Source organism: Mus musculus, chromosome 2 (genome assembly GCF_000001635.26).
Source record: "Mus musculus strain C57BL/6J chromosome 2, GRCm38.p6 C57BL/6J".
NCBI classification, from domain to species: domain Eukaryota; kingdom Metazoa; phylum Chordata; class Mammalia; order Rodentia; family Muridae; genus Mus; species Mus musculus.
The window spans coordinates 77,275,572-77,303,181 of NC_000068.7; the positions used below are offsets into that span (position 1 = coordinate 77,275,572).

The 27,610-nt window shown below is 43.1% G+C and overlaps 1 protein-coding gene and 1 pseudogene across 5 annotated transcripts in view; one reads left to right on the forward strand and one right to left on the reverse strand.

The window, feature by feature from the left end:
- Sestd1 (SEC14 and spectrin domains 1) overlaps positions 1–5,056 on the reverse strand; it is a 100,288-nt gene extending 95,232 nt beyond the window's left edge. The window contains exon 1 of one of the 5 annotated variants that reach the window (XM_030250180.1): positions 4,984–5,056. The gene's annotated coding sequence lies outside the window, so the exon portion shown is untranslated. The remainder of the gene's footprint in view (positions 1–4,983) is intronic. The other 4 variants (XM_017317597.2, XM_030250181.1, NM_175465.6 and 1 more) reach the window with 4 other exon arrangements.
- Positions 15,456–17,359, forward strand: Gm13651 (predicted gene 13651; annotated as a pseudogene).

Genomic DNA, 27,610 nt, shown 5'->3' on the forward strand with positions numbered 1-27,610 from the left:
GGTCTCACGTATGCCAAGCTGGCTTCAAACTCCCTCGACAGCCAAGAACAGGACTTCTGATCTTTAACCCTTCCCAAGGGCTGGTATTACAGGCATGTGCCCCATTCCTGGTTTATATAGTGCAGGGGCTTGAAGAAGGGTGTTGCATGCGTTAGGCAAGCATTCTACCAACTACACTATACCTCCAGTCTTTTTCACTTTTATTAGATGCAACTACTTGGCTTTCTCATATGGTGACCCCATGTTTCATTTAACATTTCCAGACCCTGTGCATAGAAATTATCGAACGGTATGACCAGACCGTGGAATCCGAAGAATAAGAAGCCCACTTAAGATTCACAGCCAGTAAACAGACATGTAGGGCTTACAGTATCAGTCTCTATGAGAAAAGCCACTATGACCCTACATATACTGACTTAGTTAATCATCTACCTTTGTCAACTCATAAAGTGTAACAGAAAACAAGTGTGGGAATCTGATAGGACAGAAAGAAAGGGGAAAATCAGAAAGGTCATCTCAGGGTGATCCATTCCCCACAGGTGTCAGGTGATAGCTAATGCATACCAACAAGACAGGCATCTCTATCTGCCCCAGAGCTCAGAAACAGGGAAAGTGTCCCACTAATCTCTGAAGGCTCTGCTTAATCTTGACGCCCAAATCCTGCAAACACAAACTGAAAAGGGAACACAAACATTGTATTTATCACATGTGACTACAGATGCGGAAGTCGTAATATATTCAAGGGAAAAAGCAGAAGGATCCATGTACTAGGATCCCATCGGGAAGAAAGCCTCCCGTGAATGCACTGTCCTGTCTGTGTGTGGTGGGTCATGGGGATGTGGGTACACGCACACGCAAGTGCAAAGATACAGGTACAGAAATGGGAGCGGCCCTGCTTAGAGGGGTGGCTGCTGGGATGAGGGGAAATAAAGAGACAAGAAGTGAGGGAAGACACTCCCAGGATTCTTTCAGTTTTTATAGCTAGTGTGTTCCGTGTTTGATAAATAAAACTACATATTAAAAGCAGAGCCTATTTTTTCATTCCCTGCAGCTGCTCTAGTTAGGATAGCCAACACTAATTCTTTTTATTCACTCACACACTCATTCACTCAATCAACAGAGACCCAGGGTCCAACTCCGGCAAGTGTCTACTGGGTAACATAGAGTAGAAACAAGCAGGCTGGACACCAGGTTCTTAAACAGACCACTCACTTGCGTAAGACATGGTGACGAGAGAGTTCAGTCAATTTCTAATCTTTATCTATGCCAGATTTTCTAAATCTCATTCTTTTTTTAAAAAATTATCTTTTTTAATTAATAAATGTATTTGTACTGATTTATTTGACAAATGCTAGTCCCTGCCTATGTGTCAGGTCAGGTACCATACTGCACAATGGACTTGTAATGAAAAATAAATACTATATGGGCCACTCCTAGCGTCTACAGAGTTGGAAATTCTCCACATATTACAATTTTAAGGAGTGCATAAAAGCTTCAAAGTGAAACTGCACCCTCCAAACTAAAATTTAATTTCAGTTTAACACAGAGAAATATGATTATTTTTGAAAAAAATCATTCAATTATTTTTAGCCCTAGAGGGAATAAATTATTGGGGAAATAGAAGCCACCGAATTTACAGGCTGACTGTCAGAAAGAATGAACAAGGGCTATAGGATCAAATAGGCATGAAGAACTAGATACTCTGTTTCCTCATCTAACATAAGGTCACCATGACTTTCCTCCATCAGGATGGGAGAAACAATTTATCTTTAGGAACATAACAAAGTCTGGTAACAAAGCAGTAAGCTCATACACTTGCTCCCTTAAATCTGGTTCAAGTTTTCCCCCAATCTTGCCATTCATTAACCAAGCAAAATGAAACATCTGCATGCCTCATCGAGCAGAAGAATGCAGGAAGAAGTCAAGTCAAAAGGCAGACTCTGTCTCTAAGAGTAAAGTTTAAAAACAAGCAAATCATAGACTCTTTCGGCACCTGCCAGTAAACCTCGTAAAGTCTACCTACCTGCTAGAGCAATTTAGAGATTAAATATGAAAATACCCACACGGGCATAAACTATAAACATTCTTCAAAGAAAACATGCAAATACTAATAGAAACATAAGGTGAAATGCAAATAAAAACCACATCACTTGACAGCCATTAGGACTGGCAGGGCTCATCAAATAAAACAAACATTAGCAGTAAAACTATGGAAAAGAGGAACCCTCGGGTCAGGGGTGTGGCTCAGCTGGTAAAATGCCTGCATGTGTAAGATTCTGAGCATCAACACCAATACCACATCAAAAATAAATTAACTGAAGAAAACAGAACCTTCACACATTAGTGGTGAGAATGCCAGTGTACGGCAGCTACGGGAAACAGTTTAATGGTCCCTCAAAACGCAGTCTTCACCATGTGACCGGGAATTCCACACAGAGGTAGAGTCCCAAGAGAAATGAAAATATATACATAAAATATCTGAAGATGAGTATATACCACAGCATTACACAACAGTTGATGTAAAATAACCCAAACGCACATCTGCTGAATTAACAGATTTTGGTATATCCATACAGTGGAATATTATTCTGTTATGAAAATGGCAGACTATAATATAGATGAACACTGATGACAAGTTAAGGAATTAAAGGCCACATAGGGCATGCCCAAAAAAGACAAATAAATCCACAGAGACAAGGAGCAGTTGTGCTTGCCTAGATTTGGCTGTGATGTTTACATAATCTCATGAAAATACAAAACTACAAAATCCTCCACTGTAAGAGTGACTTCTATGGCATGAGATAGATCCCAAACAAGCCTACTATAGGAATCTAAGTTTTTTCTCCTTTTATTCGAAATACCCTGTTTTTCTATTCTATAGGCCTCTACTACTGTAATACAACACTGACCAACTCGGGGAGAAAAGGATTTATGTCACTTCACAAGGTCTAATCCACCAGCAATTCCCTTCCAGCAGGGTAACCAGGGCAGGAACTTGAGGCAGGAACGGAAGCAGAAGCTGCTTGCTTCCATGGCTTGCTCTGTTTGCTGTCTTAAGTAAGCCAAGACCACCAGCCCAGAAACAACATCAGCCCCCAGTGGCCTGGGCCCTCCCATACGTATCATTGGTCAAGAAAATGCCCCCACAGACATACAGTACGACCATTTGATAGAGACAATTCCTTAAATAAGAGTCCCTCTTCCCAGGTAAGTCCGGTTAACAAAACTAACCAGCACACTAGTAAACGGCCTACTCCTACCCCACCCCCCAAGATATTACTGTGTTTGCTTTCCAAAGCTAAAAAAAAAAAAAAAAAAAAGCTTTTGGAAATAAAAGACTACACATGAATGGTGTTTTTAATAAAGTGAACTTATTCCAAAGAAACTGTACAAATCTGCTATTATCTTGTTCCTTAAAAAAAAAAAAAAAAAACAAAATTAACTGTGTTTGTTCTAAGGGAATTCTTATAGAATACATATGTGTATACATATACATACATCAAAATGGGATTTTTTTCTCCACTACATTAGTGAGAGTGCCTGTTTATAATACCTTTAGGCACCTGTCAATCAACTGAAACCCAGGTAGACCCTTCTTTCTGTCCTTGTATGTTCTGCAATCTGCTTCCATCACTGCATCCTAATCTCTTCCATGGACCAAGGCTCATTCACAGTGGTTAAAATGCAGGTAAACTTTAAAAGCATAGAGTAGGGCCAATGTTTAAGGTTAAATTGATCTGGGATGTCTGAATACATATTTAGCAAAATGATTTCCTGGAATTGGGGATATAAAAACAATCAATAGAGATGTGCAAATGCTTAGTAATTCCTTTGGAGTTTTGTTGTCGTCATTGTTACAGGGTAAAGGCAGCCACCAAGTTCTGTCCACAAAAAAGTATTATGTATAAAGGCTTCCTGGTTCTAGAACAAAGAAAGTATTTTATTGCCTAAAGCAAAGGGAAGATATTTTCCTTCTATTTAGTATTGTTATACTAAAATAGCATACCAATGAAACCAGCTAGGTGTGACAAGTCCCAAGGTTTGTAAACAAAGATAACTGTTCTTTATTGTGATTTCTTCCTTGATAGGGGTAAATCCACCCCCCTAAAAAAAATAAAATAAAATTGATTCAACCAAAGAAAACCACAGGGATTTTCCAACATGGGGGGTGGGTACCCTGAATGACAATGTTAATGTGAGAGATTGTCAAACTGCTGGCAGGCATGGTGGGTTATGCTGGATACAGACAAAACCTAAAGACAGCTAGGACCTGTCAAACAGCAGCTGTCTAGTTATTCCCACAGCAGAATTCCCAACTTCTCTGGGTGAGGGCCATGTGTGAGAAGGTGTCAAAGCCTGGAGAGTCAAGGGGTCGTCAGTGTCTGTATGCCCAGCCACAGACAGGGTGAATCCCACCATCCCCTCCAGAGCCGGGCATACTGAGACTGTCCTTCTTTCTAAGGGACACTAGATATCTCAGGTCCCCGCACCCTGGCCAAGTATCTCCGGCCTCCCTTTGTGGCCCTCTGTGACTGGAGGGCTGTGACCCGCCCGCAGGCCCCGGAGAAGCCGAGCCCTACGGCAACCCCGGAGCTCCGGCCCTGCAGCCCGCGTCCCGCACCGGCAGCTACCGGCACACACAAAGGAGCGGGCCGGGATGCGGGGGCGCGGGGGCTTGCCTGGGATGCTCGCACGCGGGGAGGGAGTGGAACCCCATGAATCCAGGCTGACACTCAAACCTGTTGCTGGATTCGGGGCCCAGGGACCCCGCCAGGGCGCGGGCGCAACGGGTGCGGGCCGAGGCCGAGGCGGCGGGAGCGGGGAGGGCCCGCGGGGCTCGCACCTCGGGCGCTTTGTCTGCGGCGGGCGCGGACCAGCCGGCGGCGTAGCAGGGTGGGGGAACCGCCGCCGCCCTCCCGCCCGCGCCACGCGCGTCCCTGTCCCGCGCGGCCTGCGCCCCCCGCCCCGCGCGGCCGCACTCACCTGGCTGGCGCGGGCCGGGCTGGCGGGCGTTGGGGACGACGCGGGGACGCCGGCGCGGCGGGCGGAGAGCTGGGCGAGGCGGGAGGGAGGCGGGCCGGGGGCGGAGCGGCCCGGGCGGCGGGCCCGCGGCAAATCGCTGCCCGGCCCTCCGTGCGTCAGGCTGGGGGGCGGCGGCGCGGGTGGCCCGGCCACCTCCCGGCACCCGCGGCCTGGCCCTGTCCGCGCGACCTCGCGTGCGCCCGTGGCGGCCGCGCGGAGACCCCGCCCGGCGCGGAAGGGGGCGGGGCACTTGGGATTGACGTCCTGTGGTCCCCACCCCGTAGAGCTTGACCGCGTGGGTGGTGGAAGCTACCCGGGCCGGGGGTCAGGAAGTGTGGCTGGAGTGGTCCTAACACTCTTTTATTTGTTTTCTCCTGCTTCACCCATCTCCCACTTCCATAGTCTCTAAGGTCTCCCCTAGTGTAGAAACCCCTGTGTGCTGGGATGCCTGTGGTACCATGCACACAGGGTTGGAAACTGGAGGGGCAAAAGCTGGTTGGGATTCCAGACTTTTGTTTGACTCTGGGGATCTTTCTATTGGATGATCCAAAATTCACAAACGGGGCTTTCTGACGATGACTACCTCAGTATCCTCTTTTATTATTTTATTGCACAAGTCACTTTTAGGTCATTTCCTGAATTCAGTTCAAAAGAGTCATCCGCACAAAACCACAATGGCCACATGGTCGCTATGCCTGGTCTTCCATAGGATGCACAAGGCCACCCCAGTATAACCCAGTTTCGTTAACAATCTCTCTCCATTCCAAATAAGCACCCAACTTTCTCTGTTTAAGCTGCTTGGCTGAAAATAGAAGAGCAATTTCTTCCTGTTAATTCTGGGTGACAAATCTGTGTCTATTGCTACTACTTGGTCAAAGAAATCCTACTGTTAGCCACTCTTGAGAGCCATGGCTTTCTAGATTCACTTCTGCTTGAGTTCCATGTAACTGCCAACCCTCCCCCGGCCCCCAATCGAAGCCCAGCGTGCCTCTTCTGTATCTAAAAACCCTCATAGGTTGTGTATGTAGACTAGAATCCGCAGTAGACTCCACAACCTCTTCACCTGCTGTTCTATCTTCTGCCACATCCACACACCACACAGATTCCACAGGCTCTGAGGCTATGCTTCCATAGCTCCTCCCACTTGAAATCCATCCCTTGCATAGCCAGATGAACTCCTACCATCCCCAAAGACAGCTCATGACTTCTTCCTAGTACTGGCTCACAGGCCAGCCTCATCCCACACACCATAAACTAGACACTCTGTCCTCTCTACTTTCATAGAACCTTTGAGTTCCTGTGATTATCTTTACTACTTTCTTTCTTTGGTGGTCTTTTCTTCCTGGACCGTGTGATCCTTAAAAGAACAGAGATTTGACCTTGCTCATTTTGGGTTCCCCAGGGCATAGTACAGTGCTCAACACAAGGAAAGTTCTCTTTAACTGTTGAGATTAGGTCGTTATCTATCCAACAAAAAGTGTCTGTCTTCAAAGAGGAGGATCTACAACAAACTTGACACCCTACTGTGATTTTTCCTCCCTCTGCCCCGTGGGATTCTCTGCTTATCATGTTAAAACCCGTGTTTTCTCCGCTCACATTCTTCGCTTATCCAAATAACACAAGTGCATGCCTAAGGATCCTCTCCAGTAATTTTCAACACCATCTGACTTTTGTGTGTACTTTCTACTTACCCATGGGTCCCTCGGAGTGTCACTCAGTCACCTGATAAGAATCAAGAGGAACTAACAAAACAAATGAAAAACACTGGAGTATGGATTCACAGAAATGAGGGTGTTGCGCCTCCCAGGAGCTGACAGAGGGAACTCAGCTCCATCTTTTCAGCTGAGTAGGCCCCACAGCCAGAGTTCCATGTAAGCATTTGTAGAATTGTGTGTGTACGTGTGTGTGTGTGTGTGTGTGTGTGTGTGTATGAGACATGTACGAGAGAGAGAGAGAGAGAGAGAGAGAGAGAGAGAGAGAGAGAGAGAGAGAGAGAGAGAGAGTCATATCCTTGCAAAACACGTATCTATCACTTGCTTGAGCCTCAAGGGCCATTCCTCACTCTACAGTAGCATTTTCTCTTTAAGGTCCCGCTGCCGGCTCTGTGGAACTGAACTGTGTGTCTCTATGAACTCAGATGGTAGATAATGATATTGGTAGAAACATCACCTGTTTTAAATTATAAGTAGAGTGGGGAGCTACTAGATCTATAATTTCCTAGCTCTGTGACCTTGGACAAGCACCAATTCTATCAGTATGACTACCCTAAAAGGGAATGATAATAACAATGTTTGTACTATATGCTATCCTGACAAAATATGAAACAAAGTATATTAAGTTGTCCACAAATTTGAACCTAGAGCTACAATTGGTTTCTGAGCACAGAACATCCAGGCTCTTCTGCGTGTAGCTTTGGGAACGTCTGACAACAGCAGTCACAGTATGTTCCCTCTTCTGTGTGCCCTTTGCTCGAAGTCCACCCACCTTCTCCATCTAGTTGGTGCCTCTTAAGTTGTGCCCAGGAACGGAATCTCCAATTCCCGCTGTGAATGATAGCATCTCAAAACCAGTCTTGATACATCACGAACGGTTTCCTTCCTCTTAAGCTACCCATACCTATCAAGGTATCGTCGACTAAAAACAAACAAAATTATCCCCAAATCTTATTTCAGTTTTTACCACAGAGACATGGTGGTTAAAAGCATACCTTCCCCAAACTGCGTTTTGCAGCTCTGAAGAGATCTTTACATTTGTGCCTCTTAAATATCATTTTAGATGCTCTGCACTAAGAGACCCCGCAGCTCCATTGCAATGTGCAAGGAGACAGACATTCAAGGTTAGAGACAAACATTCTGAATGATACTTTAAGTGAAATGTTTCTAAATTCTATGTTTTCCCATACAATTTCCCATGGGCTTTTTAAGGCCACGTTTAGATTTTACTTTAAATGATGTGAATCCATTTAAAAGAAAACACTCATCTTGTTTTTTGGTTGTTTTTTGTTTGTTTGTTTGTTTTTTCTAACAAATTAATATCAGAAACCACTCTTTAGGGGCATGTTCCATACCTGGTATGTTTGGGCCTCTGGCAAATTTGCCGTGGTAAGGTAAATGAGTCTTGTTAATGCCTTTTACAGGCGCTTCGGAGCACTGGGCACTTTGCAGAACACCCCTTTTATCCCCAGCACTAAAACCTGGCTTCCTGGAGAAGTTATGATTTCCATAACCCTTGCTAAAGGGGTGTCCCCAGAAAGGATTCTTGGGCTATGTGTGTGGTCTCTAACTGTTACTGATCTCTACTGGGTGTGATGAGCAGGCAGGTCACACTGTTTTTAAAAAATGACTTGGGGGGGGGGGAATTTCAGGCCAAAAATGTTGCTCAAATCAAGCAACCAAGAACTAAGGTCATCCACATGTGACTAAGGAGAGAACACGCTTTCTGCGCGCATTCAGTCATCTGCCCAGATATTTATTAGGTACTCGCTTTGCCTTAGATGCAAGTCAGTTCAGACAGGGTGCAGGCTCAAGGAAACCTTTGCTTTTTGGATTATGTATTCCAGTGTGCGTGGGGGGAACAGACTTATGATAAGCGCAGTACATAGGAAAAGCACATGACACATCAGAAGACTGTGCATGCTGGAGAAAAAAAATGTAGCAAACAAAAAGTACAGAGAGTGGAGTACATTTTGTTAGCAACTGTCCTGGGGAAGTCTAGGTTCCATCAGGAGGAGGAGGAGGCACAGAGAGCCTGGGTAAAGATAAGCCAAGCATGGAGATGGAATGGAAGCAGGGGGGAGGGGTTCATTCAACTGGGGAGTCCTCATGGGGCAAGAGCTACCCAGGGGAGTGGCTGTTAGGAAACAGGGGACCAAGCATTCAAAGTATGGCTCTGAGCCTTCCTCACACCAATCAAACAAGGACCAAACAAGCTCTGAGAGAGAGCCAAACTGTGGTACTGGACTTGAGGCCAGATTCCTACAACTGGCCTTTAGGGACAAAACAAACACCAGACAAACAAACAACAAACAAACAACCGAAAAAGAAAATTGGGAACTTTTTAATGTTTCACAATCTGAAAATTGTCAAAGTAGTATGGGGCATGTGACTCAGTGTGAGCGTGCTTGGCAGGCTTCCATCCCCTAAAGTCCTGGGTTTGTTCCCCAAGTCATGAAAAAAAAAAAAAAAAGAAAGAAAGAAAAGAAAATTGCCAAACTAGATGGCATTAATTTTAATAATGTACATTTAATATATCATTGAATTTTTAAGAAAAAAAGTGTAATGATTTTACAGAAATGATGAAGTGTCTAATTTTATCATGTTTAGATTTGACATTTTAATTTCGAAATCAAAATCTTTCTCTTTTAATGAGACAAGTATAAAACTTGAGTCATCTTTTCAAATATTCTTCCATGACTCTGAAGATCTTAGGTGTTTACTTTTAGGTTGGATGAGGCAGTTGGCTTGTTTTAGCCTCTTGCTGGTTCAGCCAGAGACTGAATGCTTTCTCTCTCTCTCTCTCTCTCTCTCTCTCTCTCTCTCAACAAGCCAAATAAAACTACAAAGTAATATCAAAACCTTTTGAGACAAGACTGACGTCTTTTTCTGGTCATGAGGTCATGGGACATTTTTTTGAAGCTGGAACCACCTTTTCCTCTATTCCAAAGTCATCTTCTTCCACAGAGAGGCAACACAGAGAGGCAGCAAACCCAACTCCAGAGTTAGTAAACAGAACATCACAGACTGGGATCCAGCACCCTGCTTACTAGCTGACATGAGCAGAGGGTGTATAGATGCTTCTAATCATCTAGATGTTCATAAATAAATAACTTAGGCATAACACAAAGTATTCCCCTTAAACCTCAACAGTGCTATAAAGGTATTGGGAGCTGAAATAAAATTTCGGACAGGAGAAAAATTTGTAATTTCAATGAATAATATCCTTTCCTCTTCCTTAATATAAGCTCTAGCTGTACATAATAAAGGACGCCAAATGATGATCGAATGTTAGAGCAAATTGTTGCAAAAACTTCTGACAATATACAATACATTAATTGAATAGTAGGCTAAAGCAAACTAATGAGACCAAGAGTCTCCATCTCCAATACAATCTCTTCCCATAAGCATTAAGTGTCATGTGTATGTTGAAATGGCTGTCTCTGAGGTCAAACTCCACAAGTGACAAAGGAATTGACACTAGATTCAAGTAGAAGGATGAAGGAATTCTACAATAATCCTGGGGCAACACAGATCCCTAAGGGGAAAACTTCATTTCTGGGGATCTCAGAGACTGAAGTCAAAACATCTGTCTCATCGACTCTTCTGTCGAGTCTGCTCCTCTCAGATGCGTCTGTAGTCTGTCCAGCAGCCAAGCGGCCTGCAGTAGATGACAATGGCTGAGCTCCAAGGACCAAGAGCTGCTTCTGAAGGTGCTGATATTTTGATTTTGTGAATGGCAAAACACCGAGGCTGGTAGACCAAAAATGGCTTGTGGGCATGGAGAAAGCATCCCCCACTATACAAGAGGAACGTTGCCACAGAGAGAGAAAGGATACCACACAGGTCCTCTGCTGTGAAGAAAGCATCTTCCACCGTACAAGGAGAATGTTGCCACAGAGAGAGAAAGGATACCATACAGGTCCTCTGCCATGGCTGGATATGTGCTCCTCTGAGCAGATATTATTGGGAGATGATTCTTGTGAAATATTTTATATAGTCAGTCAACTACTAGACTAATAATGTAAATTGTTTCCCTGTCTCATGATTTCATATTAAGATCATATGCTTAAAGACTCATGTTCTGATTTGCTGGTGCACTCTTAAATCCCTGCCCTAGAAAAGTCCTTCTATCTGCCCATGACAGTTATACAAAGATACCACTCTTCTTACTTCACCAGACTGCCTTTAGTTATTACTTGAAATAAGTCTAAAATTTTAAGTCCGAACATGTTTTCTTCACCACTGAGAACTTGATCGTCAAGCTCAATATACATAGTGAAATATTTGTCTCTTGAAAAGGTTTTCTTTAAGGAACAGGGCTGGGTCCTTCACTTCCAGCACATGCTATTTCAATGTGGGGCCAGGTCTCAGATATCTTTAAGTGAGAAAATAATGTGAAGGACGAGCTTGGTCCAAATTACTCAGCTGGTTCCCCCTTGTTTTCCTAATGTGCTGCAGCCATCTGCATAGAAAGGTCAAGAATATTTCTTGTAGAGATTGAGCCTTGTGTTCTGCTCTGTACTGGGAAAGCCTCAGGCTGGAGCCTGAAGTGGCCCCTCCTTAACTGAATTCTCTAATGGTCAGAAATGACTCTCATGTTTATCTACTTTTTTTTTTTTTTTTTTTCTGAGCAAAACAAGGGCAAACCACATTTGGAAACAATCTCCACCCATCAGCAGGCTTCTTCCCACATGTCAGTCTTTCCAGCTGCCCTGGAGAGGTGCGTAAAACTGTGGCCGGCAGCTGAATGGCAGCCCACAGGAAGTTCCAAGGCTTGGAGTAAAGTCTCAGGAAGTGCTGTCAATACAGAAGCAAAGAATTGATTTGGTTGGTTGGGTAAAGTGGAAAATGGAAAAAATTGCCTTTTGTATTAATCTAAGTTTCCCTCTCCCCCTGAATACAACATTATTATGTAACAAAGGGCCTTTAAGCAATTGCTTTCTCTTTTAAGTTGGCCATTCGACAAATACAGACTGTGTCACCCTGGGTTAGAGCCACTTCTTAGGGTGTGGGGTTACTTGATTCTGCACTGTGCATCAGTGTAATGAAAACACAAATTAGGTTCATGCTTTGTGGACGATGTGTTCAATTTGGGGAGAGAAAGAGTGCTTTTCTTTTGGGAACATATAATAGGAGCTACTGCATACATACGACTTAACCATTTTATTCTAAACCTTAATTTTTTTATATGAAAAACTTTTCAGAAACACCAACAATATATCCTAATCATCATTCCTAACGATGAAGAAAACTATTTTTTAACACAGGGTCTTATTATACAGCACAGCCTTGCCTTGAACTCGTTATATTTTTTCTGCCTCAGCCTCCCTAGAGCTGGAACTAAAGACTATGGTGCCCAGTTTTAAAATTGTATTTTCTTTATCTAGACTTCTCCATGTAAACTACAGCAGCAAATTTAGGACAAGGGCTGTTGCTGCTACTTAGCTTAGCAACCAGATGAATAATGTTTGGGGTCTTGTCTAAAGATATTGTCCTGTACCTCCTTCCAAGAATATCTACAGATATTCCAAGATTTTGTGTTCAGGTCAAACTGATTACATTTAGGAAAATGCATGATTCTGATGTTATGTGAACAACCTTTAAACATTTTACTTGGAATAAATGGAAGCAGGAATGAAGCCTAAGGAAAATAAAATCAAAGATGTCTTTGTTCGTGTGTCCAAAAATAGAGTATTCCGGTGCTCTGGAAACCTGGGAACAAGAAGGAGGATGTCATGGCTTTGCTCTCTGTCTAACTGAGAGACACACAAACACACACACATGGAGTGCAACAGGATACATACTAGAGTTGTAACTAAACTCCACACAAAATCTACCCAGGACCCAGACATGAGTCATTGTCAGGTGTCTGGAGAAAGGTTTGCAGAGGCTTTGAACTTCAACTGAAAATAAAAGAAAGAGTCAGAGCTGCATAGGCTGAGAACAGAGAATGCAGAGGCTGGGAAGCAAGTGACGAATGTGATAGCTCAAGGGGAAGTTTGAGCATCCTTGCTGTAGCTGAATGAGGAACACTTATGGGTATGATCAAAATATGAAGTGCTTTTGGTCCAGGGTTAAAAACAACCCAGGGATGTTATTCAAATGCCTGAAATCAAAGCAGATTCAGGGACTAAGTGTAAACGCCATGATTGACAAGCTGTGATTGACAGGTTGATGATGCTTTATGGGAGGGCATACAATATCTTGAGCTATTGCACAAATTATAAGCCCCAAACGATCAGAGAGAATGTTTCTTTCCTTACTATACTCTTTCTCACAGTCGTCTTTTTTCCCCCTCACTTTTTTCAATATATATTTATTTATGCAGTGCTCATGGTTGGTGACTTGTATTCAGAATTCCACAGAAACTGAAATAAAAGTCCTATATCTTGAAACTTGCACTGTGGGGAGGAAGAGGGGAAGAGGCAGAAAGTATATTTTCAAAACCCAAATGGTCAAGTATAACATAAATGCGGTGGAATCAAAGCAGAGGGGGACCAGATAGAGAATGGGAGAGAAGATGGTATATATAATCTGGAAAGTTCCCCCTAAACAGTGAACAAAGACTAGAGATGAGGACGGCTGTGCAATGGGAGCAGCCATCTGTGGCAAGAACACTTCTAGCAGAGAATACAATCATGACTACAACCAGAAGACCGCCTGAGTGGAGAGAACACTCCCTCAGGGCAGCAGGTAGAGGAAGTAGGAGGAAGGAAACAGACAGGGGTCTTTTAGGCAATTGTATAGAGTCTTCACCTTTCAGCAAATCAAGGACCTTGACTAACTAGTTGATTGTGGCACACATCTTTAGGGCCAGCACTTGGGAGGCAAAGGCAGACAGAGTTTGAGGCTAGCCTGGTGTACAGAGCAAGTTCCAGGACAGCCAGGACTACACAGGGAAGCCCTGTGTGGAATAAAGCCAAACCAAAGCAAACCAATCAAACAACCAAACAAAACTAGTTGGAGGCAGCGGGGTGATGGATGAGGTTTATCCTTTTACAGACTTTTCTGTGCAGCCAGAATCAATGTCATTTGAGTAGAAGCCCAGGAATAGGGAAAAGATGGGAAGTGAGAACTACTACTCAGCACAAATTTGAACATGCCTTTGGCCTATGCAGTAGCAACAAGGGGTGGCAGACGTGGTCAGATTTTTGTTATATGTCAAAGAGAAAGCATCCAGACTTCTAACACACTGTGTATGGGGTGTGAAGAAAAAAAAAGAGAGAGAGAGAAAGAAAGAAAACCTAGAGATAAAGGTGATGTTTGGACCTAAGCATTTAGAATGGCAACATCCAGCACGCAGTCTAGAGGAGAGACAGAATTGGGTGACTTTGTTTCAGAAGTGCTAACATTGACATACATGTATCTCCAGCTATATACATGAGTCAAAGATAAGAGGTTGGGACTAGGAAGAGTCTCTGGAGTTTGTTGGAGTAGCAGTGAATAGACATGTGCTGAGAATGGGCTGAACACTCAGCTCTGGGAAATGGTGATTGAGAAGGCGAGGAGACTGAGAAGCAGTAGCCAATGAGGTTGGGGGATGTGCTGTGGATGGGCCTGGTGATGTTTGCATGCTAATTACGCTCTCCTGGGAGGGGCTATGGAAAGGAGTGAGTTACACATACTCGGGTGACTTCTTGTGAACCAATCCCCTAGTGAGTAAAAGAGCCAATCACTGGGTGAATAGGATAGACGGAAGAAGAGAGGAAGAGGGTTAGGTCTATTTTGGAATGGGGACAGCAGAGGGGTAAGATGTAGCTATCAAGGTGGATCCGCAAGGATTCGCCACCAGAGGTATCAGATTTTAATAAGGCTTACAAGATTAGGTTTTAGTTGTTGCACACAGAGATTGAGTTACCATTGTTTCTGAGTGCAAACACTAAAAATAGATAGACAGACAGATAGAATTAACCATGATGGCAATATTTTGAGACTAAGACAGAGCATTGTTGGCTATCTTAGGAAGCATAACTGATGAAATGAAAGGAGAAGAAAGTAGGATTAGAAGGGGAATACAAGGAAACTGGGGGGAAAAGTCTCTTTTGCTCCAAAACAAATAATTCCATGTGCTTCCAGGGTCATAGAGTTGTAGGAAAAACTCAAGAAGGGCCATAATCTACCAAGACAGACTTGCCTGATGCCAGCTGCATCCAGAAAAGGAGCCTGGTGAGGATTGATGGAAAGCAACTACCCCATGAAGCCCCCAGACTGTGAAATGAGTCACAGCAGGCCCAGAGAGCATCACTCCACACAGAGGGCAGGGTTTGGAAAAACACATCCTTAATCCAGCTCTTCAGGATTTCTACTGGCCAAAATCAACTAAACATGGGTTATGATCGGCAAGCAATATATTAGAGCATCAAAAGGAACATCACATTTAGTCCAATGGGAATTTAAAATATTGGAGTTACCACACAAAGAATATGAAGTAACACTTACAAAACATTGAAGGAAATAAAAGATGGGAATGTAAAAATAAGCAACAAATGAGGTGTTGCCCCTACCCCTCTGAGGTGGGGCACATTTGAAAACGAGCTCTACTAAGCTCTAGAAACTAAAAATTAGAAATATGCAGATAAGAAAGCTACTATTGACTAAAATATATATTGGGGACAAGTAAACATAAATATTAACAAATTGGAGGACGGAACAGAAAAAATATACAAGATGCAACACAAATCAAGCAGATAAACATAAGCAAATAGCAAGAAATATGGGATTTTGCTGTAAGACGCCGTGCGGAGCTCTGTGCTCTCTTCCTTCGGCAGCCGAGGCTGCGGCGGGCCGGGCTGGGGTCGGGACCAGTCGAATGCAAGGTGAAGTAATGCAAGCAGCCTGCCATTGACCCATCTCATGCCCTAGTGCTTAACAATTTAAATGCACAAATAAAAACGGAGGAATTTTGTTGTCAGAGAATAACAGGAGGTTGTCCATAATTGACTTTAAGCAGCAAACAGTAAAACACTGAGTTCTTCAGCTCCACCTTTCTTGCTCTGAGAATTGGAAAGCCAAGAAGGTTTTGATGTTTTGTGTGGCGCCTCCTGAATTAGAAACCAAGATGAACATAACCAAAGGAGGCCTCCTGTTGTTTTCAGCAAATTCCAATTCATCATGTATGGAGCTTTCAAAGAAAATTGCTGAGCGGCTGGGGGTGGAGATGGGCAAAGTGCAGGTTTACCAGGAACCTAACAGAGAAACAAGAGTTCAAATACAGGAGTCTGTGAGAGGAAAAGATGTATTTATCATCCAAACCATCTCAAAGGACGTGAACACCACCATCATGGAGCTGCTGATCATGGTATATGCATGTAAGACCTCATGTGCCAAGAGCATCATCGGAGTGATCCCCTACTTTCCTTAAAGCAAGCAATGCAAAATGAGAAAAAGGGGCTCCATTGTCTCAAAATTGCTGGCTTCTATGATGTGCAAAGCTGGTCTGACTCATCTCATCACTATGGATTTACACCAGAAGGAAATCCAGGGCTTCTTCAATATTCCAGTAGATAATTTAAGAGCCTCCCCATTCCTGTTACAATATATTCAAGAAGAGATCCCAGATTATAGGAATGCAGTCATCGTGGCCAAGTCTCCAGCCTCAGCCAAGAGGGCACAATCTTTTGCAGAGCGTCTACATCTGGGAATCGCAGTGATCCATGGAGAAGCACAGGATGCTGAGTCTGACTTGGTGGATGGCCGGCACTCCCCACCAATGGTCAGGAGTGTAGCTGCCATCCACCCCAGCCTGGAGATCCCTATGCTGATTCCTAAAGAGAAGCCCCTAATCACAGTTGTTGGTGATGTTGGAGGAAGAATCGCCATCATTGTGGATGACATTATTGATGATGTGGATAGCTTTCTTGCTGCAGCAGAGACCCTGAAGGAAAGAGGTGCATACAAGATCTTTGTGATGGCCACTCACAGCTTGTTATCCTCTGATGCTCCCCGGCTGATTGAAGAGTCTGCCATTGATGAGGTGGTGGTCACTAACACGATCCCACACGAGATCCAGAAGCTGCAGTGCCCCAATATCAAGACTGTGGACATCAGCATGATCCTATCAGAAGCCATCCGCCGAATTCACAGCGGGGAGTCCATGTCCTACCTTTTCAGAAACATAGGCTTAGATGACTGAACAGTTCTCCTATGGTAGAACTCCCACAGGCCAAGTGGGAGCCCAGCGTGTACGCTGGGAGGGCCCATGCCCGGACAGACACACGTGACCCTCCCTTTCCCACATCTTCCTCATTCATTCCTGTGAAGGTACAAGGACCAGCTTTTTAATGTTGGTTTAGGTTTTTGTGAGTTTTAGGGGTAATTTTTATAACAGAAAGACCTCCTCTGAAATGAAAGAAGTTAAAACCTGATCGTTTTTAGTGTAACCATTTTAAATAATACACTTGTGAGATTTTTAAGCTCAGCCTTTTTTTAAAGTTGCTTGATCCAACTGTTCAAAAGAATTAAATAAAATGATCTGCTGTCTACTACCTAGAATCAAAAAGCTACTGTTGGTTCCAATACGTGACCTTTTTAGGAACGCTTTTATAAATGGGCATATAGAGTATGTGGCTGTATTTATTTTCTGCAACTAAAAAAAGAATAAAACCTTGTGTTTGTTTTAAAAAAAAAAGAAATATGGATGTGGTCATAGAAGATAATGTGAGTGAGACAGGGAAATGACATTTGCTCTACATGGCTAGTGCCAGCCATGCAAGCAAAGGACAAACTCCCTGGGGTTCCTACACACTCACCCTGAGGTCAACCTTATATTATTCTGATAACTATTTTCTTCTTTGAGGGACACAGAGGAGGGGATTGGAAGAATGGCAGAGTCAGTAAGAGCTTTTAGTTAATAACATAAATGTATTGTGTAAGCCAAGAGACCACTGAAATGGCTGTGACTTGAAAGAGGACTAAAATCTTCCCATAAGCCAGTCTTACCATGTGACATTAAAATGGTCTTATCAGTGCTTGTTGTCCTCTCACTGCTTACAAACATATTTGGTTTCTTTGTCTTCCTTGTTTTTAATTCTTTCAAGCTAAGATGTTCTTTTCTTCTTTCACTCAGTGACAGATTTCTTATGTTGGAGTGGAGAGCTGTCTCAACTGGAAATGAATATTTGCTCTCCAACCCTGCTGCTACCTCAGCTGAACTGGGTCTTTCCAAAGATAGACATGACTATTTAATCACTTCAGGCAATACAAGTTTCTTCCTCTCTTCTGTTTATGATAATATTTGATATTGCTAGCCTTTGTGCAGGTTGGCCTCTCTCTCTCTCTCTCTCTCTCTCTCTCTCTCTCTCTCTCTCTCTCTCTCTGTGTGTGTGTGTGTGTGTGTGTGTGTGTGTGAACTTGACAAAAGCTGGGATCATCTGAGAAGAAGAAACCTCAGCTGAGAAAATGCCTCCATCAAATTGGCCTGGAGAGAGTCTGTAGGACTTTTTTTTAATTAATAATTGATGCTGGAGGAGCCCAGCTTACTGGAAGCAGGGCAAGCCCTGGGCAGGAGGTCCATGGTGGCATAAGAAATCAGGTTGAGCAAGACAGTAAGCAGCACCCTCCTATAGGCTATGCCAAACAAGACTGTAAGCAACACTCTTCCATAGTTTCTGCTTCAGTTCCTGCATCCAAGTTCCTACCTTGAGTTCCTGATTCAATATCCACTGATGATGGACTATACTCTGTAAGCCAAATCAACCCTTTCATTCCTAAGTTGCTTTTGGTCATGGTGTTTTATCACAGAAATAGAAAGCAAATTAAAGTGCCATTCATTCATTTTTTTTCCCCTATAATCAACAAACAGTCATTAGATTTTTATTATTCTGTAAAGTAAGTGGGGAACAAAAGTTAAACTACATTCACTGAGCTCAAGAGGTTGATTTCTACTTATCAATGAAGACATGTATACCACTAGGGACCAGAGCACCATGGGACAGTCAGGAGCCATCACTTCTACAAAGTTCTTGCACTTGAATTTTCCTCAAAAGAGACTGTGCATTGACCTACTGGATGAAGTTGATCACGACATCACTGGAGAGAGGAGGATGTGATCAGGGCAGAACAGCACATTTAGTATGGTGAGAACCACAGGAACACTTCCATAAGCCCAGGACAGAACAAAGATGGCCGCCAAAGAATGAAAAACCATATGGGATCATGGAAACCTTGCAGTCTCTTTCAAGGGGTTTGGATTTTATCTCCCCAGCACCGTATCACTTACTGTTTTCATTGCTGGACAAAATACCTGACAAGAAGCAACTGTCTTACAGTTTGAGTAGGTACAATCCATCATGATGGGGAAGGCATGGTGGCAGAGGCAGGAGGCCACATGGTCACATTGCATCCATCTATAGTCAAGAAACAGAGAGAGAGACAGAGGGGCAGGGCTGTGCATACTTCGTTTTCTTTCATTTGTGTATTCACTCTACAGCCCTAATCCAGAAGATGGTGTGATCCATAGTGAGACATTCCATCTCAATTAAACCAATCTAGGTATGCCTTATAGGCATGCCTGGAAACTGTCTCCTAGGTGATCTAGTTGCTATGGAGTTGATATGTGAGACTTACTACCTCAAGCACAAACCAAGAAGTCACCCTCCTCCTCCTCCTCCTCCTCCTCCTCCTCCTCCTCCTCTTCCTTCTCTTCCTCCTCCTCTTCCTCCTCCGTTGTATATTTTAAGTTTATAAATGCCACCCCTCTCTAATTTTGAGGGATGTATTGAAAGCTGACCTTGAATGTTCTGTGTAGATCAGGTTAGCTTCCACTTGGAGATCCCCCTGCCTCAGCCTCCTGAATATTAGAATTATAGCTATGAATCACCATGACTGCTTGGAAATAACACTCTAGTAAGAAGACGACGGAGGCTGAGGCTGAGAGGCTGAGACTGAGGCTGAGAGGCTGAGAGGCTGAGAGGCTGAGGCTGAGGCTGAGGCTGAGGCTGAGGCTGAGGCTGAGGCTGAGAGGCTGAGGCTGAGGCTGAGAGGCTGAGGCTGAGGCTGAGAGGCTGAGGCTGAGGCTGAGGCTGAGGCTGAGAGGCTGAGGCTGAGGCTGAGACTGAGGCTGAGAGGCTGAGGCTGAGGCTGAGGCTGAGTCTGAGGCTGAGACTGAGGCTGAGAGGCTGAGGCTGAGGCTGAGACTGAGGCTGAGAGGCTGAGGCTGAGGCTGAGAGGCTGAGGCTGAGGCTGAGGCTGAGGCTGAGAGGCTGAGGCTGAGGCTGAGGCTGAGGCTGAGGCTGAGAGGCTGAGGCTGAGGCTGAGGCTGAGACTGAGGCTGAGAGGCTGAGGCTGAGGCTGAGAGGCTGAGGCTGAGAGGCTGAGGCTGAGAGGCTGAGGCTGAGGCTGAGGCTGAGACTGAGGCTGAGAGGCTGAGGCTGAGGCTGAGACTGAGGCTGAGAGGCTGAGGCTGAGACTGAGGCTGAGAGGCTGAGGCTGAGGCTGAGGCTGAGGCTGAGGCTGAGACTGAGGCTGAGAGGCTGAGGCTGAGGCTGAGGCTGAGACTGAGGCTGAGAGGCTGAGGCTGAGGCTGAGAGGCTGAGGCTGAGAGGCTGAGGCTGAGGCTGAGAGGCTGAGGCTGAGGCTGAGGCTGAGACTGAGGCTGAGAGGCTGAGACTGAGGCTGAGAGGCTGAGGCTGAGGCACTGCAGAAGGAAGAACTAGGCAACTTGAGGTTCTGAACTAAAAACAATTCAGGTGAACTAAGAAGCGGGCGGGGTGGCTATCCCCAGAAGTGTGGACTCCAACTGACGGCCACACACTTCTTTAGATACTCTTGCTTTGCTGCATTTATAATATTGATCCTCACTATCAGATTCTTAGCTTTTCATTGCAGATGATTACAAAGACATTCTAAATATAAAGAATAAAACCCACCAGGAATCTCATTATGTAGATATAAGAAAAAAAATCCATGAGCTGTGAACACATCCCATTTTTAGAAAATTGTCTCATACCTTATAAAGAATGTTAGTCCTTGCTTTTAGCATTTGATTGTGTTCCGTGAGCTCTGTTCTGCATACAAATAATCTTTGCATATAAATTCTAATGACTGAACAGTGTTTTATAAATGAAGTGAAATTTTTAAATATTGGCGAATATTGTAATTGCCTCATTTTTTTCTATCAGGAATTATACTGTAATGAACACATCTATGTATAATACTCTGTGGTTTTGACTATTTCCTGAATAAATACTCTTAGAGGTCAATTACAATGTCAAATTTAAGAATGGTTACAAAGTCTCCTTATGTATACAACTACTTTATAAATATTTCGTTCCAACTAAAAGTCCCATTAGCACTTACAACTGTACTTTTAAAAAATATCTTTTTTAAAGTGAATAGGCAAAGATCTCTTCCTCCTACTTTGCATTTTCTGAATTAGAAATTAATGCATTTATTGACATTTTTATTTGTATTTTATTTTCTTAATGTCTTTTCAGTGCTTTGAGAGTTTTCTATTAGAATGTTGCTTTTCCCTTGATGAATATTAGCTCCAACATACCAAGAATGTTGATTTGGGGGGGGTTGTCAACCATGTTCCTTTGCATATTGACATATGAAGCTTTATGCTTCTCTATAGCTAAATGTAATTGTTTCTGGCTTGGGGGTAACCCTGGCTTTACCTCTCAAATCATATCTTCCAATGGTAGTGACACTACTTAGGTCTGTTTCTGTGTCCGTTTCTCTGTGGTGCTGAGCTAACATTTATTTCTTCTCGTAGGGAGATCTGTCCCAGTCTTTGGCCCTTTTTAGTCAGTATGCTTACTTTGAGACTGGGTTTATGCAAATGTTTAAGAATTTTTCAGTCTAGACATTTTTAATGTAAAAATATTTTGTATGATACATTTATATTTATTAACAGTATGGTTATAGTCAGGATTATATGTGTGTGTATGCAGGTACATATGTGTGTGGAGGCATGCACACACGTGTGTGTGAGTATCTGGGAACCTGTGTATGCATGAGTGTGCCTGGCAGAGGTCACTTATAGGTGTCATTCCTTAGTAGCCATCCCATTTGGTTTTTTGAGGCAGCACCAGGATGTAGGGAGTTACTGACAAGAGGGGTTGACTTCAGCAAGATGCTCCACTTCCCCGTCTCCCGTTCTTATCTCTTAAAGAAGGATGTTAATTATTGGCACCTCACAGGATTTTTGTGTCAGTTAAGTTGGTTCATACAAAGGTTGTGCTCATATGTGTATGCAAGTGTGCACGCATGTGGGAAGGTTAGTTACATTGGTGCATGTGGTGTGTGGCATGGCCCATTAACAGCTATGCTTTGGTAAAGAAACACTAATATAATTTTTTATTTCCTAAAGAACATACAGTAAAATGGAGAAATGTTAATTGGAAAGTGTCCATATAAGGAAGATAAAGTGGAATCTGTCTGATGATAAACCAGATATAGGAGACAATGGACAGAGAGCTATCTGGTTATTGTAGCTAAAATGATTTCTTGATATTTGAAATAGAAGGAAAATGACAAACTCATTATTAGCTTAGCAAAAGTCTGTCTGTCTGTCTGTCTGTCTGTCTGGCATTTTTAAGCAGGGTCTCTTTGCACAGTACTGACTGTACTGGCATGCACTACGTAGACCAGGCTGCCTACAAACTCACAAAGGCCCAGCTACCTCTGCCTCCTGAGTACTTGGGGTTACAGTGTGCACCACCACACCCAGCTGTTTTGTTTTGACAAAATAATGTGAAACTCTAATATTTAGTAGTTCTTTTGATTTTGGGGCGGGGGGGTGTGGGGTCGAGACAGGGTGTCTCTGTATAGCCCTGGCTGTCCTGGAACTCACTCTACAGACCAGACTGGCCTCAAACTCAGAAATCTGCCTGCCTCTGCCTCCCAAGTGCTGGGATTAAAGGCGTGTGCCACCACTGCCTTGCTTGATTTTTATCCTAAGGAAAAAGTATAGTTACTTAAATAATATCTGATTTTGTTAAATTTAATTTATTTTGTGGGATTTAAGTATGGCGGTAGGAATCCAAACCTGCTCATCACAGGTGGCCACTGTGGACTTTAACTTTTTTTTGTTTGCTTGCTTGGTTTGTTTTTGTTGTTGTTTATTGTTTGTTTGGTTTTTATCTTGTTTGGTTGGTTGGTTCTTAGACACAGAGTTTCTCCCAGCTGTCCTGGAACATGCTTTGTAAACCAGATTATCGTGCACTCAGAGATCTGTCTGCCTCTGCCTCAGGTCTAGCATTAAAGGTGTGCACCAGCACACCCAGCTTTAATGTAGTTAGAAAAACAAAACAAAACAAAACAAACAAAAAAATCCCAACTCTGTTATATTGCAACAGAAGACAATCCTCTGTTGCTCTCAGCTTGGCTCATTCATTCATTCAGCTCCATTCATTCATTCATTCATCAGTGAAAATCGAACTTCCCAAACACACTAAGCTCTGCACATTGCAGAATGTGTTAACCAATGTGCTTGTGAGTGTGTGGCTGCATATGAGTGCATAAAGAACATGAACCCTTTACATACATATTGCATCAGTGTATTTCAGAACTCTGTCTAAATGTATGCAGAGGTCATTTCCATTTATAACTAAGTGAGAAATGGCCTCCTGATCTTTGTAGCTCCCAAGTACGGCTCCCATCCACTAATGCATGTGAGCAGGTCTCTGAGAAGCAGCTCAGCTCCCAACCCACCTAATAGATAAAGAAGTCAGTGCTGTGAAGATTGAGTTACTTATGGAAATATATGAAGCTGTTTAGTGAGTCCCAGAATTGGGTCCACACCACTCTCTGTTTATAAAAATTAAGTGGAAGAAAATTTTCCAACCGGTTTCTCTTTTAGAATCCCATTACATTATAGAGCTGACTCTGTCCAGGGTCTAGAAATGTTACTCATACCTGGATCAGCTTCAGAATTGAAAGTAAATTCAAATCTACCTGCTTATTCTCACAGTGGTAGACTTTTCATGGCTTTATCAATACATTATAAAGTACAAGGAATTTTTTTATTTCTAAGTCTGCACAGCTGATATTGTACACACAGACAATAAGCACAACGAACCTCTAATCTCTAGATTTTCACCACATATAAATTTATATGTATTTGGAAAAATAACCTGCATGTCAGGGTAGCTTTTATGATATGAGCCTTTGTTATAGGAACCAAGGGGGAAAGATGCCGTCTGGCACACACAAGAAAGGTGGGTCAGCTACTCACTTAATGCTTTCTGATCCATTCTTTTCTCAGGGCTCGTGAATTTGAAGTCTACGGTTCACCCCAAATATGAAACCGCTTGCCATATTCAATGCAGCTGATATATTTCCAGAGCAGTTGGATATCTGAGCTGGTATACGAGACTAGAAACCAAATGCTGATTCTGCAGGAAATGAAGTTCTGAGGCAGGCCAGGGTAAGCCGTTTATGATTGAACGTTTTCAGTAAGACGGCTCATTGACTAGTAGAACAAACCTTGCCTGCTGTTGTTTGCTGTCACTACTTGACAGAAAACAACTGAAGTCCTGGGAACACAAAGGAGTCTGACGTATGGTGCAGTCTACCCAGGAACACACCAACTTGGCTGCCTCAGTTGAAGACTTTGTCTACTGCCCACAGTTTCAGGCATAAGGGGAAATGCCAACGGTTCAGCAGACCTAAACTTTCCAGCTGGGTAACTGCCCAGTTCTCTCTTCCTGGAAAATAATTGTACTGGGGCTCAGAAGGATTTCCTGAAATAAGCTATGATAAAACTTATGTGTTTTCCTATGAGGGAAAAACATCTATTTCAGGGTTCAGTGTCTTCGATCTCATCAATGGTCTGATATATCATCTCTCTCCAAATCCCTTCAAGGCCATCTCCGCTGAGTTCCCTAGACACAGATACTAAGATAGAAGGCTGCATCTGGACCAGGAAGGGCTCTCAGGAGACCCACCTGTAAAATAGGGCTGTAGAGGGAAAAGCTGGCGTGCAGTCAGTGACAAATGAGGCCTCAGCAGATTGAGGGTGGGGACTAGGCCTTTGCAGTTCCAAATTAACCAGTCATTGGTCACGGCTGCTTTTGGGAAGACATGTACCCTGAAGGAGAAAGTTTCCCAGCCAAGTACAAGTACCATTGAAAGATGCTTTGTGGTAGTTGTCTGCATCAGTCTTCGGACAGGATCTAGGTGGACTTCCATCACAGCCTGGACAATGTGACTCCTCTTCCAGCCTGTGACCTCACCCCTCCAGATCTATTGGCACCCTTCCTAGTTCCTGACCCCAGGCTCCTAACTCAGGCCCTTTGTTCTTTGGGGTGCCTCTCTTAAATGCTCCTAAAGTGAGCCTCTAGTTGGCCTGGCCTGCTTGGGTTGAGAACTGAAAGTCTTTCATTCTAGAAAACTCTCTGAGTCCCAAACACATTAAAATGCTGGTCATCTGCATCCATGCAAAAACTCATATTTCACTCCTTCACTGCCTTCAAGACTTGTTAGATGTCGTCTTCCTTGACCATCCTTTAAAAAATTGCACCCCCTTGCCTTCAAAAATATATTTGACTTCCTTTCTTAGTTTTATTATTTTCCATAGTATGTAACATCTTTTAATACATCATACTATATTCTTGCTTTATTTCAGTTGGGAATGTAAATCTCATAATGACAGCTTTTGGAACATACTAGAGACAGGTTAGTTTGTATTAAAGGGATAAAACATAAGCATATATATCTTTTCAAAATATTTGTTTTATCTGTATGGTTGTTTTGCCTACATGTATGTATGTGTCTGGTGTGCACAGAGGACAGAAGAGGGCATTGGAACCCCTGGGAGTGGAGTTACAGATGGTTGTGAGCCACCATGTGGGTGCTGAGAGTGGAACCCAGGTCCTTTGCAGGAGTAACAAGTGCTTTAAACCTCTGAGCCATCTTTCCATCCCTAAACAAGCATGTCTAATATGTTATACAATAGACATAGTTGACGGTTAGTGAAAAAAATATATAGGTTGGCTTGTAATGATGAAAGTCATTTAGATTACAATCATTTATCATTTTAATTATTTGGTAATTATGCATGATCAAATTGATCATGTGCCCATTTGCTTACAAAAGACCCTCACATCTTCAGTGTATTGTATCTGATACAGAAGGGATTTAAAGTGAAGTCATGCCACTTGGTGGTTGATGGGAATGGCGTATCATCTTTAAATTATGTGAAATAGCAAATTACTTAGAATATACAAGTTGAAAATGAAATGGGGTAATCGCATTGATTGACAGCATAGCCCACCATGAAATTAATACAAGATAGCATCATATCCTAAGTAATAAGAGTAGCAGACGACAGCATTGAGACTGAAATTCCAAAAGGTATGCAGTCAGAAAGTTTTCCTTATCCTCAGTGGACCACATTTCCTTCAGGAAGGGCAGAGGAAGGGGAAGGTATCATTTTTAGAAAGATAAATATTTATTTTTACATGAATGAAAGATTTTTTAGAAAGTATAATATTCGAACACACATTTCCATTCTATGAAATGTCATAGGTGTCTGACTGTAATATTATACAGACTGCACAATATTAGATGTCTGACTCCTATTTCTAAGAACTTAGCGCAATCTGAAGTTCCCTGTGCTCTACAGTGTAAATTTTTGAGAAGAAACGTGAAACAGTCTCTTTAGGCATCTAAGATGAGCATTAGTGCTTCTGGGCTTTGTTGATAATTAGTGCCCATCCGGCCCCTTTCACCACCCAGGCTTTCATGTGAACAGACGGCTATTCTCAACTTGTGGGGAAAATTCTTTTAAATCAAAGATATAGAAAATATTCCTTTTATTTTATTTCTGAAATGTTTTTTTCTTTAAGAGAGAGAGAGAGAGAGAGAGAGAGAGAGAGAGAGAACACGAGCGTATGAGAGCTGGGAGTAGCCCAGCCGTGGAGTGCGTGCTCAGCATACACAAACACATTGCATTATGAGAGGAATTATGTATAAGCTTCCCATGATTTATACATAGATTCCTGTACAATATGATAGAGTTCAGGGTCTATCTGTATCTTTGTTCTGTTTATAGAACCATGGAGGGAGCTAATTAACCCAAGGACTTTACCTGAAAAGCCCCTGGTTGCAGCACAAGAACCAAAGGCTCATTGTCCTTGCATATTTTGCTTCCTAGTATTTAAAGGGCAATGGCCCAAAAGCTTATAGTGACTTTGTTGCAATTTTATTAAAATTACGTTCTTTGCTTCCATGATGCCTTACATGTTTCTTTACATTATTCTTAAAGTTGTAAGTTAAATTCCATCATGGACTGGGGGACTCTGAATTTTTTGTTTTGTTTTCTTTACTGGTTTTGTGTTTGTTTGTTTGTTTGTTTTCCAGACAAGGTTTCTCTGTGTAGCCCTGGCTGTCCTGTAATTGTATGTAGACCAGACTGGCCTCAAACTGTCTTCCTCTTCTATCCAAGTCCTGGGATTATTAAGGACAGAGAGTTTGGTTTAGTGGGTAAAAGCATTTGTCAGGGGCCCTAAAACCTGACTATCGTTAAGGCTGACCGTCTTGAACCCACATGCTGGAAGGAGAGAGTGAGAGAGAGAACTGACTTCTAGAGATTGTACTCTGAACTTCACACATGCTCTGTCTTACCAGCATGTGCACACACATACATGCACATATACACTCAAAATAAATAAAAAAAACATAAAAAAATTAGATTACTGAGGTATTATTAGCATGGTGACATCATTTTGTTACATTTTCCCAGTTTGGTTAAACAGTGACAATCCCCACCCCACCCCACCCCCACCCCCACCTCCACCCCCACCCCCACCCCCACCCCGAACTAAAGCAACTTGATTCCCAGAGGTGAAATAACTGGTTTTTCTAGATTCTTGCTCTCTACCCACACTGGCCATGGCCTGGGCTGATGGCAGGTGACACTTATTGATCAA